The sequence below is a fragment of the Salmo salar genome, unplaced genomic scaffold, assembly GCF_965601325.2.
Source record: "Salmo salar unplaced genomic scaffold, fSalSal1 ptg000332l, whole genome shotgun sequence".
In the NCBI taxonomy this organism is placed as follows: domain Eukaryota; kingdom Metazoa; phylum Chordata; class Actinopteri; order Salmoniformes; family Salmonidae; genus Salmo; species Salmo salar.
In genome coordinates this window covers 95,770-114,522 of record NW_027675351.1, presented here as the reverse complement: position 1 = coordinate 114,522, position 18,753 = coordinate 95,770, and positions in this window count along the sequence as shown.

The window sequence follows — 18,753 nt, the reverse complement described above, 5'->3', positions numbered from 1 at the left end:
TTCACCGGATGTTGTCGTAGGTGTTTCGCTAGCAGTCCGCGAGCCCTAAGAGTTATTAAAACCATGTGCCCTGATTTAGTTAAAACTGGTTCCATCAGAGCCCTTACAAAACATTTTACAACTGATTCATCACTGTCATACCTTATAGGGTCCAGAGTTTTCCTGGTTAGGTCAACAGATAAGGACAAACTCTGAGCCCAGGGCAAAAAAATTGCCCCCCCCCCATTCTGGGACCTATGGTTGCCACCAGTCTGCTTGCCGTTCTCAGTTATCGTCAGGTACTGTATGTGGATGATCAGGGCTTTATTCAGAAAAAGTTTCTTGGGCTACTTTGATTAGCCAAGTGGGCGAGATGTGAATTCCGTGTTTATCTTCATGGACAAACTTGTTGTTCTAACCTACGATGGCTCAGCTTCAAGGGAACGTATCTGCTGTGTGTATTTCCAGCTAAGTCCCCTCCTGTTCCATGGTTTAACCTGTTAGGGCTAGGGGGCAGTATTGACACGGCTGGATAAAAAACATACCCGATTTAATCTGGTTACCACTCCTACCCAGTAACTAGAATATGCATATACTTATTACATATGGATAGAAAACACCCTAAATTTTCTAAAACTGTTTGAATGGTGTCTGTGAGTATAACAGAACTCAAATGGCAGGTCAAAACCTGAGAGATTCCTTTACAGGAAGTCTGACCATTTGTTGAACTTCTTTTCCATCTCTATCATTTACTAAGGATCTCTGCTCTAACGTGACACTTCCCACGTCGTCCATAGGCGCTCAGAGCCCGGGAAAAAACAGAATGTCGTCATTCCAGCCCCAGGCTGAAACACATTATCGCCTTTCTCAAGTGGCCGATCAAGGGACACTGGCTTATGCGCGTGACCCCGACCGCCCCCGCCTTTGGGATTTTTTCCTCTGTTTGCCGAAAAGGAGATTCCCTGTCGGAATATTATCGCTTTTCTACGAGAAAAATGTCGTAAAAATTTTAAACAGCGGTTGACATGCTTCGAAGTACGGTAATGGAATACTTAGAATTTTATTGTCACGAATTGCGCCATGCGCGTGACACTTCTTTACTATTTCGGATAGTGTCTGGAACGCACGAACAAAACGCCGCTATTCGGATATAACGATGGATTATTTTGGACCAAACCAACATTTGTTATTGAAGTAGCAGTCCTGGGTGTGTATTCTGACGAAGACAACAAAAGGTAATCAAACTTTTATAATAGTAAATATGATTATGGTGAGTGCTAAACTTGCCGGGTGTCTAAATAGCGAGCCCGTGAAGCCTGGGCTATGTACTTAGAATATTGCAAAATGTGCTTTCACCAAAAAGCTATTTTAAAATCGGACATATCGAGTGCATAGAGGAGGTCTGTATCTATAATTCTTAAAATAATTGTTATGCTTTTTGTGAACGTTTATCGTGAGTAATTTAGTAAAATGTTAGCGAATTCCTCGGAAGTTTGCGGGGGGTATGCTAGTTCTGAACGTCACATGCTAATGTAAAAAGCTGGTTTTTGATATAAATATGAACTTGATTGAACAAAACATGCATGTATTGTATAACATAATGTCCTAGGGTTGTCATCTGATGAAGATCATCAAAGGTGAGTGCTGCATTTAGCTGTCTTCTGGGTTTTGGTGACATTATATGCTGGCTTGAAAAATGGGTGTCTGATTATTTCTGGCTTGGTACTCTGCTGACATAATCTAATGTTTTGCTTTCGTTGTAAAGCCTTTTTGAAATCGGACAGTGTGGTTAGATTAACGAGAGTCTTGTCTTTAAATGGCTGTAAAATAGTCATATGTTTGAGAAATTGAAGTAATAGGATTTTTAAGGTTTTGAAAATCGCGCCACAGGATAGCAGTGGCTGTTACGTAGGTGGGACGAATTCGTCCCGCCTAGCCTAGAGAGGTTAACAAGCGATGACCACTCCACTACCATTGTCAACTACCTCCTCACATGAACTGGAAGCCACGTCTCATGTGGCCCACTCATCCACTGGCACATTGAATGTTTCCTCTCCAAGCACGGTGAGGGAACCCCTGTAAATGTTTCTCTCATTACTTTATGTAGAGTCAATCACAAACACAAACACATTATTACACATCTATGATTTTACTCCTTGATTGGACTAACTCATTCTTAGCTCTTTTGTCTCACTGTGTAGTGTTTTTGTGTTATTGTCTTCCCAGTCAAATCCTGCCCTGCACTGGTCAAGCCTCTGAACACCTGAACTCATGCCTCATACCCTCATTCAATCACTGCTGTGATCCCTTCCCAAAATGGTGTAAGTAGCCCTCTCATTCCTATTCCCCATAATATTGTACTATAAGTGTCTTTATTAAATGCTTTAGGTTAAAATAATTACTCTTTGACGATTTTAGAAACACATTTTGACGTCTCTGTGGGTCTCCCATCCTCCTCAACAACAGAAATGTCTAATAACGTCTAATACAATTCATCATTAATAATTCTGCAAGTTTTCTGTGTTCAGAATCCTGATTCTACTCACTGTGGTAGTGTGGAGGTGTTGAGCTGTATTATTTGGCCTGTGGTCCTTTTGTCCCCAGTCCCAGTGGTGAAGATAATGTCTTAATTGAGCTTCTTGTCTGTGACTGAGATACGTAATCTGCAGATTTACTAAAACGTCAGCTCTCATCTCTCCCAATGTTCTCAATGTCAAACCATGAAGGCCGCGTAGTTTTTTTTCATGATTGCAACCCAGGTCATTTTAGTCGGCTGGCCATCGCTACATATTCGTCGTCAGACCCACTGGCTCCAGGTCATCTATAAGTCTATGCTAGGTAAAGCTCCGCCTTATCTCAGCTCACTGGTCACGATAACAACACCCACCCGTAGCACGCGCTCCAGCAGGTACATCTCACTGGTCATCCCCAAAGCCAACACCTCCTTTGGCCGCCTTTCCTTCCAGTTCTCTGCTGCCAATGACTGGAACGAATTGCAAAAATCGCTGAAGCCGGAGACTTATTGCTCCCTCACTAACTTTAAACATCAGCTATCTGAGCAGCTAACCGATCGCTGCAGCTGTACATAGTCCATCTGTAAATAGCCCACCCAATCTACCTACCTCATCCCCATATTGATTTTATTTACTTTCGGCTCTTTTGCACACCAGTATCTCTACTTACACATCATCATCTGCTCATCTATCACTCCAGTGTTAATCTGCTAAATTGTGATTACTTTGCTACTACGGCCTATTTATTGCCATACCTCCTCAAGCCATTTGCACACACTGTATATAGACTTTCTTTTTTCTTTTGTGTTGACTGTACGCTTGTTTATTCCATGTAACTCTGTGTTGTTGTTTCTGTCGCACTGCTTTGCTTTATCTTGGCCAGGTCGCAGTTGTAAATGAGAACTTTTTCTCAACTGGCCTACCTGGTTAAAAAAAGGTGAAAAAATAAAAATAAAAAGATCCTATATCATAATGAATCAGATTACATGGAGAGGGGGGACCTGATCCTAGATCATAATGAATCAGAATACATGGAGAGGGGGGACCTGATCCTAGATCATAATGAATCAGATTACATGGAGAGGGGGGACCTGATCCTAGATCATAATGAATCAGAATACATGGAGAGGGGGGACCTGATCCTAGATCATAATGAATCAGATTACATGGAGAGGGGGGACCTGATCCTAGATCATAATGAATCAGAATACATGGAGAGGGGGGACCTGATCCTAGATCATAATGAATCAGATTACATGGAGAGGGGGGACCTGATCCTAGATCATAATGAATCAGATTACATGGAGAGGAGGGGACCTGATCCTAGATCATAATGAATCAGATTACATGGAGAGGGGGGACCTGATCCTAGATCATAATGAATCAGATTACATGGAGAGGGGGGACCTGATCCTACATCATAATGAATCAGATTACATTGAGAGCCGGATATATATAATATACTGTGGCAAACCTCTTCAAAGTTAGGAGCGTTTGTCACAAATTAAGTGGGAAACTGTCACCAAAGTCAGCCCAGAATGAAAGTTCTTTCGAACATGACAGTACCTGTGTGTTTGTTTCGCTGTCCTGGTCCACCCAGGCCGCAGGTAAGGTCAAGGATAGCAGGGTTCGGTACACAAATCTGGTTCTCGGTAGGTCCAGGTCTAAACGGCAACAGGTAAGTCCAAAACAGTCCAGCTCGTACACGGTAAATCCAGCCAATGTAGATTGTCTCTTTCTCTATGGTTCATAGATCCTTCCCGCCCTCTCTCTCTCTTCCTGGTTTTTCTTGACCTTTTATCTGTGGGTCGGCTCCACCTTCTGAGGGTTCCCCTTGCTTCTGGGAATTGTAGCTTTGGCAGTCGGCCATTTTGTGATCTGTAGTTCTGATCGGGGTGGCCATTTTAGTGATCGGGCAGAGCCCGTTTATTAGTTCTGCCCTCACATATCTGCCATTTATCACTCGACCCCCTTCTTTGCCACACATCTCCCCCCTAGATCCGACCCCCTAGGTCGGGCTACCGCAGAAAAATATGCGTGCATGCGGGATAACCCATCCACATTTCCCATTTCCTTTCCTGCTCAAGTCAAAGTGAAACGGTTGGAGACTCAAAAACCACCGCATCACCCGAGCGTTCTTCTCTTTAGCCCTATGCATCCAGGTGAGTGGTGCATGGTCACTGATGAGGGTGAAGTGGCGCCCCAGCAGGTAGTATTTCAGGCTTTCCAGAGCCCACTTTACTGCCAGCGCCTCTTTCTCAACAACTGAGTAGTTGGTTTCCCGTGGTTCCAGCTTCCTGCTTAAAAACAGGATGGGGTGTTCCACCCCTTCTACCTCTTGGGACAGCACTGCTCCCAAGCCGACCTCTGAAGCATCCGTCTGAACCACAAACTCTCTCTCAAAGTCTGGTACCACCAGCACTGGATTACAGCAGAGGGCCTCCTGAAATGTCCTAAATGCTTTGGTGGCCCTTTCATCCCATTTGACCATGTTTGGCCCTCTGGCTCTAGTCATGTCGGTGAGTGGGGCGGCCACTGTGGCATAACTTGGGATGAACTTCCCGGTAGTACCCGGTCAGCCCTAGGAAGGCTCGAACCTGCTTCTTATTTACTGGTTTCGGCCATTCTCTAATTGCCTCCACCTTCTTACGTTGGGGTTTGATTAATCCTCTTCCCACTGTGTATCCCAGATACTCCGTTTCCTCTAACCCCACATAACACTTGGCAGGGTTCGCTGTGAGCCCTGCCTTTCTAAGGGCGTCTAACACTGCCTGTACCCGGGGTAAGTGGGATTCCCAATCTGGGCTGTAGATCCCCACGTCATCTAAATAAGCTTGCAGCGTATGCTTGGTGCGGTTTTAGGACCTTGTCCATGAGCCGTTGAAAGGTGGCTGGGGCCCCGTGTAGGCCGAATGGCATGACGGTGTATTGAAACAAACCGTCAGGGGTTGCAAAGGCTGTCTTTTCTTTGGCCCTGGGGGTCAGAGGAATTTGCCAGTACCCTTTTGTCAGGTCCAGGGTCGTAATGTACCGAGCTTTACCAATTTTCTCCAGTAGTTCGTCTACTCTGGGCATGGGGTAGGCATCAAACTTGGAGATTTCATTTACCTTCCGAAAGTCGTTACAGAACCGCAAAGACCCATCGGGCTTGGAGACCATCACAATTGGGCTAGACCACTCACTATGTGACTCTTCGATCACTCCAGCTGTCAACATTTTCTCCGTCTCTGCTCTAATCGCTGCCTGTCGAGCCTCGGGTACCAGATATGGCCTCATGCTCACTTTTCTCCCTGGTAGGGAAACGATATCATGAGCTGTAACCTCAGTTCGGCCGGGTACCTCTGAAAACACATCTCTGTTTTTCTGGATCAGGGTCTTTACTTCCTGTACTTGTGCTGGGGACAAAGTAGGTGAAATATTTACTTCGGCTGTCTCCTGAGTGTGTGTGGGGTACGTAACCATTAGTGTTTCTCTCTCTCTCCGTGCTTTTAACAGGTTTATGTGATATATCTGTTCCTGGGGCCGTCGACCTGGCTGTCGGATCCGATAATTAACTTCTCCTATTCTCTCCAGTACTTCATATGGTCCTTTCCATGTGGCTAGTAGTTTGCACTCTACCGTGGGGATCAGCACTAACACCTTATCTCCCGGTTGAAATTCCCTCAGGGTAGCCTGCCGGTTATAAGTGTGCCGCTGGTGCTCTTGTGCTTGTCTCATGTGCTCTCTGACGATGGGCATGACTGTGGCTATCCTGTTTTGCATTGCCGTGACGTGCTCTATGACACTAGTATACGGGGTGGATTGGTGTTCCCAGGTTTCCCGGGCGATGTCTAAGATTCCCCGGGGGTGCCTCCCATATACCAGCTCGAAGGGAGAAAACCCCAGCGAGGCTTGAGGAACCTCTCTAATGGCAAACATCAGATATGGCAACATGCAATCCCAGTTTTTCCCATCCTTGTCGATTACCTTCCTGAGCATTGACTTCAGGGTCCGGTTGAATCTCTCAACCAGCCCGTCCGTCTGTGGATGGTAAACCGATATCCTCAACTGTTTCACCTGCCACAATTTACAAAGGTCCGCCATAAGGCGGGACATAAAGGGGGTCCCCTGGTCAGTAAGGATCTCCTTTGGGACCCCGACCCTGGTGAACAATAGCACTAGTTCCTTGGCGATATTTTTGGAAGCCATTGTCCGAAGGGGAATGGCTTCTGGGTAGTGAGTGGCATAATCTAGAATGACCAGAATGTATTGGTGCCCTCTGGCAGATTTGGGTAGTGGGCCCACTATATCCATCACTATCCTCTCAAATGGCGTTTCGATTATGGGGAGTGGCACTAACGGGCTTCTAAACGCTGTTCGGGGAGCTGTTACCTGGCACTCCGGGCACTCTCCACAATGCCGAGCCACTTCAGCCTGAATTCCTGGCCAGTAAAACCTCCTTACAATCCGGTCTCGGGTTTTATCGATACCAAGGTGTCCACCCAGAATGTGCCCATGAGCTAGATCCAGTACTGTCTTCCTGTACCCGGTGGGGACCAACAACTGTTCCACCACATCAACCCCTATTTTTGAGACTCTGTACACCAAACCATTTTTCATGATGAAGTGGGGAAAACTATTAGGCATCATCCTATCATTTATGGGAGTACCATCTACGACCTGCACGTCTGCTCTGGCTTGCTGCAGGGTTGGATCCTGGTGTTGGGCCGTCCCGAAATTAGTCATGGACCCTGCCAGATCTGCTGGTTCTAGATAGTCATCCTCTGGATTCAGATCGACCCCAGCCCCACTAGTACTGGGCTGTTCATTATCAACAAGGTTTGCCACTTCATCCTCATCCTCCCCTACTAGTACCTGTGAGGTTGGCCCCTGGGAGACCTCTTTTTTTGGCCTTGGTTGAAGGCCCCATGCTTCTTCCTGCTTGGTCAGGGTTGTTGGCTTCTCAAATATGCCATTCTTTTGGCCTAACTTCGCAAAGTTAGGAAAGTATCTACCCAATATTACATCATATGGCATCTTTGGGACCACGCCGACCTCATAATCCAGCAGACCGTCCTCTGTTTGTATGCTCACTAAGGCTGTGGGGTACAGACGGGTATCCCCATGAATGCACGTAACACAGATATCCTGACTTGTATCCAGTTTATGCGTCGGCACTAGGTTTGCAACGACCAGGGTTAGCATACTGCCGGAATCCAGTAGTGTTTCAACCTCTTTCCCTTCAACCTTCACCCTGCACATATGTTTGTTTCTTGATCTTTCAAGTACAGTGGTTACCACGGGACATGCATACCATATCTCATCTTTTTCACCGAGGTTACATTGGATTGGCTCTTCTTTAATAGGGCAGTAGGCTGCAATATGTCCCGGTCGATTACAATTGTAACAGATAATAGGGTTTCGGGGGAGAGACCCCCTCAACCCCCAGTCCCGGTTTCTGTTTTTTCCCTTAGTGTCTCGGCCCAATTCTGATTCTTTCCTCATGGCCCCACGCTGCTCTCCTCCCCCTCCACCTGTTGGGACAGTCTTACCCTGTCCGCTGGTTCGCCCAGGCCTGGGGAATGGGAATCTTTCCTCCTGCGCCTGCTCAGCTGTTCCTGCCGTACAATACCATTCAACCAGGCCCACGAGATGGTCGGCGGAAAGTACATCGTTCTGGCCAACCCATCGTCGCACTTCTTGGGGTAGACCTCGCTGAAACTGGTTGAGTATGATGGTCTCGACGACCTCGGCGGACGAACGGGTCTCCGGTCGCAACCATTTCTGTGCCAGGTGAATCAAGTCGAACATCTGTGTTCGGGGGGGTTGTCCCGGTCTGTAGGACCACTGGTGGAAGCGGTGTGCCCTCACGGTATCGGTCACTCCCAGTCTAGTCAGAATCTCTCCCTTTAGTTTATCGTAATCCTGTGCATCCTTCAACTCCAGGTCGAAATATGCTTTCTGAGCGTCCCCTGCCAGGTATGGTGCCAGAAGCCCTGCCCATTCTTCTTTCGGCCACTTCTCCCTCTCTGCCGTCCTTTCGAAGGTGGTAAGATATGCTTCCCAATCATCCCGTTTATTAGTTCTGCCCTCACATATCTGCCATTTATCACTCGACCCCCTTCTTTGCCACAATACCCTACTATTTTTTAATATTTAATATGCCATAAACTGTTTTTTTTTTAACAGTTTCAGTAATTCATTGTAATTAACTTAATCATTATGTCACACCCCTCTCTATTGTCATTGGTTGCATTAATTGCACTGTTCGTTTACATAACCTGGTTCAAGTATTGATGACATCACCCTGAAGAAGGCACAGTGATGCTGAAACGTTGGTAAATACTGTCGTGTCTTTGGCTATGCCAGATTAAGTGATATGACATGCTAACTTATAAAATGATTTCTCTGTAATTAATATTACCTGATTAAGCTAATCATGTAAAAGTAATTAACTAGAAAGTCGGGGCACCACGGAAGAACGTTTATAGAGCCGTTATCTTCCGAATAAACTCTTAAAATACTTTGTAATATTTTACATCGATAGCAGTCAATATTAACCCTTGTTTTATTTTCAGTCTCATAATGAAAGTTGTAAGTTCTTGGCTATCTTCACGAACCCTGGCTAACAAGTTGAATCAGCAATACAAAATTGGGTTTAATTATTTATTTACTAAATACCTAACTAATCACACAGAATTACAAATACACAGACTACAATGATGTCATACAGAAAACGTCCTGGTGGACGGAACCTGTATGAAAGCTAGTTACACAAAGGAAAGGGGGTTGGGCTTGAATGAAAGAGCGGGAAGATTTAGGAACACAGAAACAGCAGCTATGCTATCGTAAATACATTATCTTATGCATTCTAAATTACCGCCCAATTGGAAAAGGAAAATGCAATAAATATTTACTCTGAGCTGCGCTTCGGTAGATTGGTCGTAGATGCTGGCCGGGTTGGCCAACAGACCTTCCGTACTCGGAAGAATGTCTCTGGTGGTAAATTGGATACGTGGTGGTATCTTCGTCTGGTTGTTAGACTGGATCCGTCGTCCGTCCTTTCCTAGCCCACGTAAGCAGCGGCCGCTGCTAACTCAACGGCTAGGAAGTAGCACTTCTGTAGTGAATAAGCTCAAAGTTCATACCATTCGCCACCAAAGCTCACGCCGAGGTTGGCTTAGTTCTGTTCTTGACGTGTGTCCTTCTAACGTAGAGGCTGCAGACCTCCCGTACTGCAACAACCTGGTTATCTTTTCGTCAAAGGATTATATAGTGGGGAGGGGGAGGGAGGTGTTTCATCGTTTATAACCCCTGTCTCTTCACAGGGTTGGGTTACTGATCGAGCAGGGCACTTTCCTTATGAAAACCCAAATCTCTCATTCGGAAGCTAAAATTACATTTCATCTCCTAACAAACATTTTCAATATCAAACATTTCAATTGCATAACAATTATAGAGCATAACAATTCCATGTGACTCTGATAACTAGAGGGTGTATACTTTCTCAGATACAGTTCATATACAGTTTATGTCATCCTGTCATCAGTCATAATGTCTCAGATGACAACCGAACTGACATACATACTCATTACGTTCCCAAGCATATTTCCAACTGGTTTTATTAACAAAATATGTTGTACCTTTCTCCATTTGTTTGATGTTCCCAGACTCTCTATATTTAACAGGACAGCAGTCCTTCAGTAGGGTCAGTAAGAGAGGGGAAGGGGGAAAGGTATTTATGGGGGGGGTCATAAACCTTACCCACAGGCCAACGTCATGACAGTCCCCCCATGTTGGGTTCAATCTTGCGATTAAACTGCATGTTGTAAACCAATAATAAAAATGAACGTGGGTTGTCCTGGTTGTGGATCATCGTTGTGGTCCCCATCTGGCGGTCGACCTGGGTAGGGTCTCTGCAAATGAAGATGTCCATTCCATGACTCAGCAGCGGATGTCCGGATTGGGATCGCCATTCCGGACCCGCCGTCTGGTTGTCCAGACTAGAATATCTGGGCAGTAACTTAGGCAGATGTTAACAACGCACGCACACACACTCATGAAATATATCATTACATTTCCTCCCAAATGAGCGGCGTTGTGGCACTAACTGATGTTGTATGGGGGAGTTGTTTATGGCTGTATCACTTTCTATGTGCCGAAGAAAATGAAACAAAATGAATGAAAGCATAAACAAAACAAAATATAGTTATTTTGGGGGCAGTATTGACACGGCTGGATAAAAAACATACCCGATTTAATCTGGTTACCACTCCTACCCAGTAACTAGAATATGCATATACTTATTACATATGGATAGAAAACACCCTAAATTTTCTAAAACTGTTTGAATGGTGTCTGTGAGTATAACAGAACTCAAATGGCAGGTCAAAACCTGAAAGATTCCTTTACAGGAAGTGGCCTGTCTGACCATTTCTTGAACTTCTTTTCCATCTCTATCATTTACTAAGGATCTCTGCTCTAACGTGACACTTCCCACGTCGTCCATAGGCGCTCAGAGCCCGGGAAAAAACAGAATGTCGTCATTCCAGCCCCAGGCTGAAACACATTATCGCCTTTCTCAAGTGGCCGATCAAGGGACACTGGGCTTATGCGCGTGACCCCGACCGCCCCCGCCTTTGGGATTTTTTCCTCTGTTTGCCGAAAAGGAGATTCCCTGTCGGAATATTATCGCTTTTCTACGAGAAAAATGTCGTAAAAATTGATTTTAAACAGCGGTTGACATGCTTCGAAGTACGGTAATGGAATATTTAGAATTTTATTGTCACGAATTGCGCCATGCGCGCGACACTTCTTTACTATTTCGGATAGTGTCTGGAACGCACAAACAAAACGCCGCTATTCGGATATAACGATGGATTATTTTGGACCAAACCAACATTTGTTATTGAAGTAGCAGTCCTGGGTGTGCATTCTGACGAAGACAACAAAAGGTAATCAAACTTTTATAATAGTAAATATGATTATGGTGAGTGCTAAACTTGCCGGGTGTCTAAATAGCAAGCCCGTGATGCCTGGGCTAAGTACTTAGAATATTGCAAAATGTGCTTTCACCAAAAAGCTATTTTAAAATCGGACATATCGAGTGCATAGAGGAGGTCTGTATCTATAATTCTTAAAATAATTGTTATGCTTTTTGTGAACGTTTATCGTGAGTAATTTAGTAAAATGTTAGCGAATTCCCCGGAAGTTTGCGGGGGGTATGCTAGTTCTGAACGTCACATGCTAATGTAAAAAGCTGGTTTTTGATATAAATATGAACTTGATTGAACAAAACATGCATGTATTGTATAACATAATGTCCTAGGGTTGTCATCTGATGAAGATCATCAAAGGTGAGTGCTGCATTTAGCTGTCTTCTGGGTTTTGGTGACATTATATGCTGGCTTGAAAAATGGGTGTCTGATTATTTCTGGCTTGGTACTCTGCTGACATAATCTAATGTTTTGCTTTCGTTGTAAAGCCTTTTTGAAATCGGACAGTGTGGTTAGATTAACGAGAGTCTTGTCTTTAAATAGCTGTAAAATAGTCATATGTTTGAGAAATTGAAGTAATAGGATTTTTAAGGTTTTGAAAATCGCGCCACAGGCTGGCAGTGGCTGTTACGTGGGACGCAAGCGTCCCACCTAGCCCATAGAGGTTAATCATCTAATTGGACTGTATTCTATCTACGTCCATGGTCTTTGCAAAATGACCCTATCATGGCATTGTCTAATGACATATTTAGGGCTTTCCTAATTTGCGGGGTGGCGCTTAGGGTACTATCCTAAGTTGACAACTATATGATAAGTCTACAGCTGTAAGGCACTAGTTTTGGGCAGTCTACAGGATGACCTATGGACTTCTGGTTAGAAAACTGGTGAGTGCTGTAGAGTCAAAGGCCTAGAAGTAAATGTTCATCTTTACTAAGGCTGGTATATTGCTTGGGCCCTTAAGTGATCCTAGCATAAATCCTAATTGGATGTTCCGTTGTGCATGTGCGTTTATGCTTACACAATCGCGCATGTCAAGGGAAGAAAACCAAGTATCCTGGCAGATTACAATTTGTTCAGAATGAGTCTGACGTAGTCAGGTAATTTCCAGGTCAATGCCTGGAGGTCAGTCAGAATTGGTGTCAAGGGAGTCTGTAGTAGTTTTCTACAAGTCACGGTGTCTTCCACTATTGTAGTGGCGGTAGGTATGAAGTCTATTTCATAGCTATGTTATCCACGGAGAAGCTAACCTCTCGACGGAAGTACTCTAAGTATTAGACCAGTCGTACGTGGTGTGATCATGGTTCATGACTTCTAATAACTTTTCTCCTGAATGGAGGGTTCTATTTATTAGTGGCATGTGTTAACCATTGGAAGAGTGCAATGGTGATTCCCTTCCCCGTGTTGCACTCTGAGTGACTCCTATGTCGCTATTATCAATAGCAATTTAACTTGTGAGGTTACTAATCCTCTTACTGAGTGTTGCTGGACTGACTGTGGTATTGGTACTGGTATTCAAGGGGTCCAGTTGTCCCGATTTATTCTGAAATATTATCTACCGGAACACATGATTGGAGCATATTACTAGTTGTATTGTAGTTGAACCTACACATGGCAAGGAATGATTATTGTTGCCATTTGTTTTGGAGGTGGCCAAGTCCATTGGACTTCCTTTACGACCAGTGTGGTACACCTCAGTACTATCTTAGATGTCTTCTAAGATAATCCCCATCTAGGGGCCTGTCTGCTCCTCACTGTTCTCATAGGGGAGTTTACAACTAGATTTGATTTATGCTCTGGCGGCCTCGTACAGTGTTGTCCGTAGTCTCGACCCCCCCACCGGCCTCGATGAGGCTCATCATGGGTCTGGGCTACTATTCCCCCCCTTTGTGTCTCGGGACCCCCCACCAGCGGGTGGTGTTGGTGTCCGAGGCGCAAACGAAAAGGTCGGACCCTATGTACGAGTTGTCCGTGGCCGCGTTATTATGAGAATGGCTGTAACCTTTCAACCAAATCTCCTGGTGTTTGTGCTTCAACACCCTCAGTGGCTGTCGAGGTCTGTCAGTCACCACCGCGTCCGCGTGTGGCAACCTCTTCAGAACCAGCAAACTGAGACGAGGATATCGGTCTGTGATATCGCAAAGTGTTTCACCAGTGGGAGTCATCGGGTCAGTTGCTGGACTGACGCCCTTAGTGTCATTGTAAGGGGTGACAGTCCCCAACAAAGCAGAAGGTGTATCATCGGAAGCAGAGTGTACTCTGCGCATCAATGTTTTTCTTGCTGAGACGGCCGCAGTGCTTGCGGAAGTGTCCGAAGAGCAAGAGAAGTTCATCTCAACTACCGTATTGCACAACTGCAAGGAGGAGGGAAGTTGCTCATTCACAGAGACAGCTGGCTCGAAATCATGAAAAGAATGGTCAATCAGATTGGCTGATGGAATGTGTCGAGATATCGTAATATCTCCTTGGATCGGATTCTGCACCAAGAGGTTTCTAAACGTCTTTTCCCAAAGGGGTGCTTTCGACAGATACCCCTCGTGAATGACTGCATTGCAGCTAGCGTTAGGGGAAGACAGTGTGGTCAGTGGAGAAGGCACTGTGGCCTGTGACCATACCTGGTTGGTTTTCCAATCCATCAATGGGAGTAACCGATCCATCAAGTCTGCTCCAAGTAGCAGGGTTACAGTTTCGAGGCTGGTAACATACACAGGGTGAACAAGCGATACGTCCTGGAAGTGTAGTTTCAGCATGACTCTCAATGTGAGAGGCGAGGTAGTCTGAGTGACCCCTCGAAGTGTAGTGTCGCATCGTTCCACTTTTAACCAACGTTTAGTTGGCTTCAAAGCCCTTTTGAGATCATCAAACAATGTTTGAGAGATGAGTGATATTGTCGCACCCGAATCAATTAGCGCATGACAAGTTAAGCAGTCCTCCAGGACTGTTTCCAGGTATGGCCGTTTAGATTCGTGGTTAGTGGACATATTCCCCACAAAGTGGAGTGGTCGTTGGCAACGACGTGATGTGCCATTTCTGTTCAAGGTGGAAGCAGATTGACTTTTCCGATTTTGAGTGGGCTTGGCTTTAACGAAGCGTTTGACCTTTTTCTTCGCAACTTTTGTATCAGAGTCTACAGACAAAGCCCGGGGGCTTGTTTCTTGATCAAGCGGGCCCTGGATAGGGTCTTGAATGAGAGCGGAAGAAATTTGAACTTTAAAGTCCTTGTTATGGGTGTTAATTTCTGCGGACCTGGTGTCCGGTAATTCCCCGTCTAGTCCTTGTGACTTATCTTTTACCCTTTTCTCAAATTGTTCTCGCTTAAGTTCTTCCCGTAGTGGGACTTCTGGAGAACATTGGTCTACGTTTTGATCGTGCTTCAACCCTTTGTTACCCTTGTGCTCTGACACTTTTTGTGGGTTGGGTGCAGGAACGTAGCGAACGGGTCGTTTGTAGCGGTAGTCATGTTGATGGCTACGTACTTTACAGTTATTTCGACCGCGGGTTATTGGAATCATGGTTTCGAGGTAGAAACTGTTGTGGTGCGTCATCTCTCGACGCTCCAATACCTGATAATGCACCCTCTAACTGGAGTGAGTGCTCCTGGTCAAACTTCAAAACCGAGTGGTCAGGGCTCTTAGCGTTGTGAACTTTTGATGCCTCAAAAGCTGTGCTTGCAAGCTCTCTGAGTTGTAAGATAGGCAAGCCAATGTGGGCTGCAGGGCCCAAATAGGTAATGAAGGTGGGATACATGTTCGACAGAAACATTTGTTTGAATGGTAACAGCTCTTCCATTCCTGTTTCCGTGAGTAGGCCAAAGTAAGCTGAACGAAGCCTATGATAGAAAGCTTGTGGGTGTTCGTTCCGAGCTTGTTTGACGGTGTTAGCCAGTGAGCTATCGTGTTTGCGAGTCGCAGAACCACTGAATTCTAATATCAAAGCTGTGGCAAGTTTAGCGTAGTCATTTAGCACGTTTTGCTGTTTGCGCGAATGAACCTCGTCACGTGTCTATTCAACGTTCGCTTCAATAGGTAAACCCTGTCAGAACCCGTAGCATTCGGGTAGCCACCCAACGCGTCCTCTATGTCAGCTAGGAACGTCTCAGTATCGTTTGGCTGACCTGGAACAGGGTCAAAGGTGGGGAAATTCTTGACGAGTTTGTCAAGGTATTCCGCGCCAAGCGGGCGGAGAGGGTTGGCTTCATCCTGTGGAGAAATTGGGGCCGACAGGCCAAGAGGAGAAGCCAAGCTTTGGCTTTGTTGGCCAAGAGTCTCCATATTACTCAGTGCCGAATGGCCAAGAGGAGAAGACTGAGGGACACATGATGGAGGCAATGTCTGAAACCTATCGTCTTCACTCCTTTGAGTACCGGACTCCGGTTGCTTGGATGGGTAGTCATGCTGTAGAGCGTGACCATTCTGGACTTCCTCCAGATGGTACCTAAGGATGGTCTTCTGCTGCATTGCAGAGTCCACTTGAGCGCTTAGAGTACCAATTTTGGACACGTGAGCGTCACACCTGCTCCTTTCGGTCTCAAACTTATCTGTCATGGTTTGCAGATAGAGGTCTCGAGTACGGAGCGAGAGATTCAGTGATGAGATTTCCTTTGCTTGCTTAGAAATCAATATTTCCATCCTCATCACCTGAGTTCTCTCATCATTCATTTGGTCAGCGACTTCAATAAGTTCTGCTGATTTGTCATCCAACTTAGTCATTGTGTTCATCAACTGATCGTCTTTGGTCTGCAGAATTTGGAGTAGAACATTGTTACCTTGAGTAACGTTCAACAAAACTGCCTGCATGTTATCAAATTGCGCGTTCCTGTTTGTAGATAACTCGACAGATTTATCTAGTTTGGCGTGGACTACATCGCATTTAGTTTTGGCTAAATCGAGTTGTTCCTGCAGATGACGATTTTGTTGGAGAGTTTTTGCTCGTTCATCGTCATAAGTTTTTGCAATTACTTTTAATTGTTCCGATTTCAAACGCAGTTCCTCGACTAGCAGAATGTTTTCATTTCCTGCTTTTGTCAATAGTTGCTCAGTTCTCTCCACCTGTGCCCTCATGTTAGCCATGTCTTGCACGTGCTTCAGCTGTGCACTGTGGTTTTGGACCGATGCCAACCTTTGATGGCGATACATAAGTGCTAAAGTGGAGAGAACAGTCACAAAGCCTGTATTTGATGGTTGATTTTGGAGAGCGTTCGCAATTTCGGCTGTTGTTTTTCTAATGGCATAATTAGGGTTGGTATCACTGCTGAGGTCAGAGATCAATCCTTTTATGGGTGGAGGTTCACTAATTAGCGGAGGAGTGGTGACCACCTCCTTTGGTAGCTTGCACATTATTAGAAAAATTTAGAGGAAAAATGTTCCTATTTTTTTTTTTTATGTTTGGGTTTGGAATTCATTGGAAGCTGCAAAGACAAGTTTAATCTATTTATAGATGTTGACGAACCATCAGTACTGTACCAGTAATGTGGAAGTTGGACGTGAATGAATTTGCAAAAGCAAATTGAATGAATTAATCAATGCCAATGATTAATCCTACCTGGGTAGGCTATCTGGGTATTAAACTTGAATTAACCTGAGAGGTTGCTTCATCCAGGTTAATATGGGAAGTTTAAAAGTGTCTCATTTGATTGCAAGAACATTAAGGTATGTTCAACAATTTAACTTATTAAATTGAATGAGATGATAATCCATACAATCTCCATTGATTGGATATCATAAGTGTAAACAGTAGATCAAATGTTGGGAACACTCCCCACTATGGTACACTTCTTCCTTGGGCCGAAGCCACATGGGATTCCCGCTGGGCGGGACTTCTGTCAGTACTGGATTACTGAATGGGTTTTGCAAAAACCAAATTTTACTGATAGATCCATTTTAAGGATAAATCAAACCTGTATATGCTATTTGGGATTTAAGCTTTAATTAACCTGAGAGGTTTATTCATCTAGGTTAAATGTGGAAAATTTAAAAAGTGTCTCATTTGATTGCAAGAACATTAAGGTTTGTTAAACAATTTAATTTATTAAATTGAATGAGATGATAATCCATACAATCTCCATTGATTGGATATCATAAGTGTAAACAGTAGATTAAATGTTGGGAACACTACCCACTATGGTACACTTCTTCCTTGGGCCGAAGCCACATGGGATTCCCGCTGGGGCGGGACTTCTGTCAGTACTGGATTACTGAATGGGTTTTGCAAAAACCAAATTTTACTGATTGATCAATTTTAATGATAAATCAAACCTGTATATGCTATTTGGGATTTAAACTTTAATTAACCTGAGAGGTTTATTCATCTAGGTTAATGTGGAAAAAAAAAGATTACAATGTCTCATTTAGAAAACTCATCAATTTGGATATTATTTAAACTTGAGAATGTAAATCTGGCAATTTCACTTATTAGTTCAATTGAATAAGACATCGATATCCGTCTGGATATCACGAGTAACGACTTGAGTGTCACCTGACTAATTCTACTTGAAGCAAAGTACTGGTGACTCTTCAAAGGTCCCTGCTGGCACACGCTGAAATCCAACTCAAGTCGGATGAATTACCATGTGGCACAAACAAAATGGCTGTTTTCCATTTTGTTAGCTTAGCATCTCGAGCAAGCTAATGCTACTTGATGCCTGAACAATGCTCAACATAGGATTCCCTTGGCAAGGGAGAGGTTTTACTTATAACGTATTATGTTCAAACCCTTTTCGGCGATATTTGACGATGTTTTAACCGGAACTCGCGGGAAACAACGAACTGCACCGTGGTCTACTCGCATCGAAAAGCGAGAGACAGAGAGATACTTATCGCTGGTCAAGCTAATCTCTCCTAAATTTCAATCGGCTGGCTCTTTGTCCTCGCTCGAAAAATTAATAATGACCTAGCCAACACGCGTCTGAAACGCGAGAGGCAGAAATACTTAGCGTTTGGCCAAACGCGCTATTTCTCAGATAGCTTTATCAGTCCTCCTACAGAACTGTATAGCTTATGCTACCCACTGACTAAGTCAGAGCACAACACGGAGGCGATTCTCCAGAGCACACACGCACCAATAATTCCGATCTACAATTCCCATAATGTATATAATCAACTTGGTATATTATGTAATCTGCTTTTCAATTTTATATATGCTGAATCAAAATAAAAGCTTCATCCTATTTTAGATTCCTCGCACGGGGGCTCCAATGTTATCGAAATTACCCAAACGTGCGGCCTAGTTTTAGAGTCCACACAGGGGGCGCCAAAAATGTCTGTTCAGACACTTTTCGGATCATTGAACAA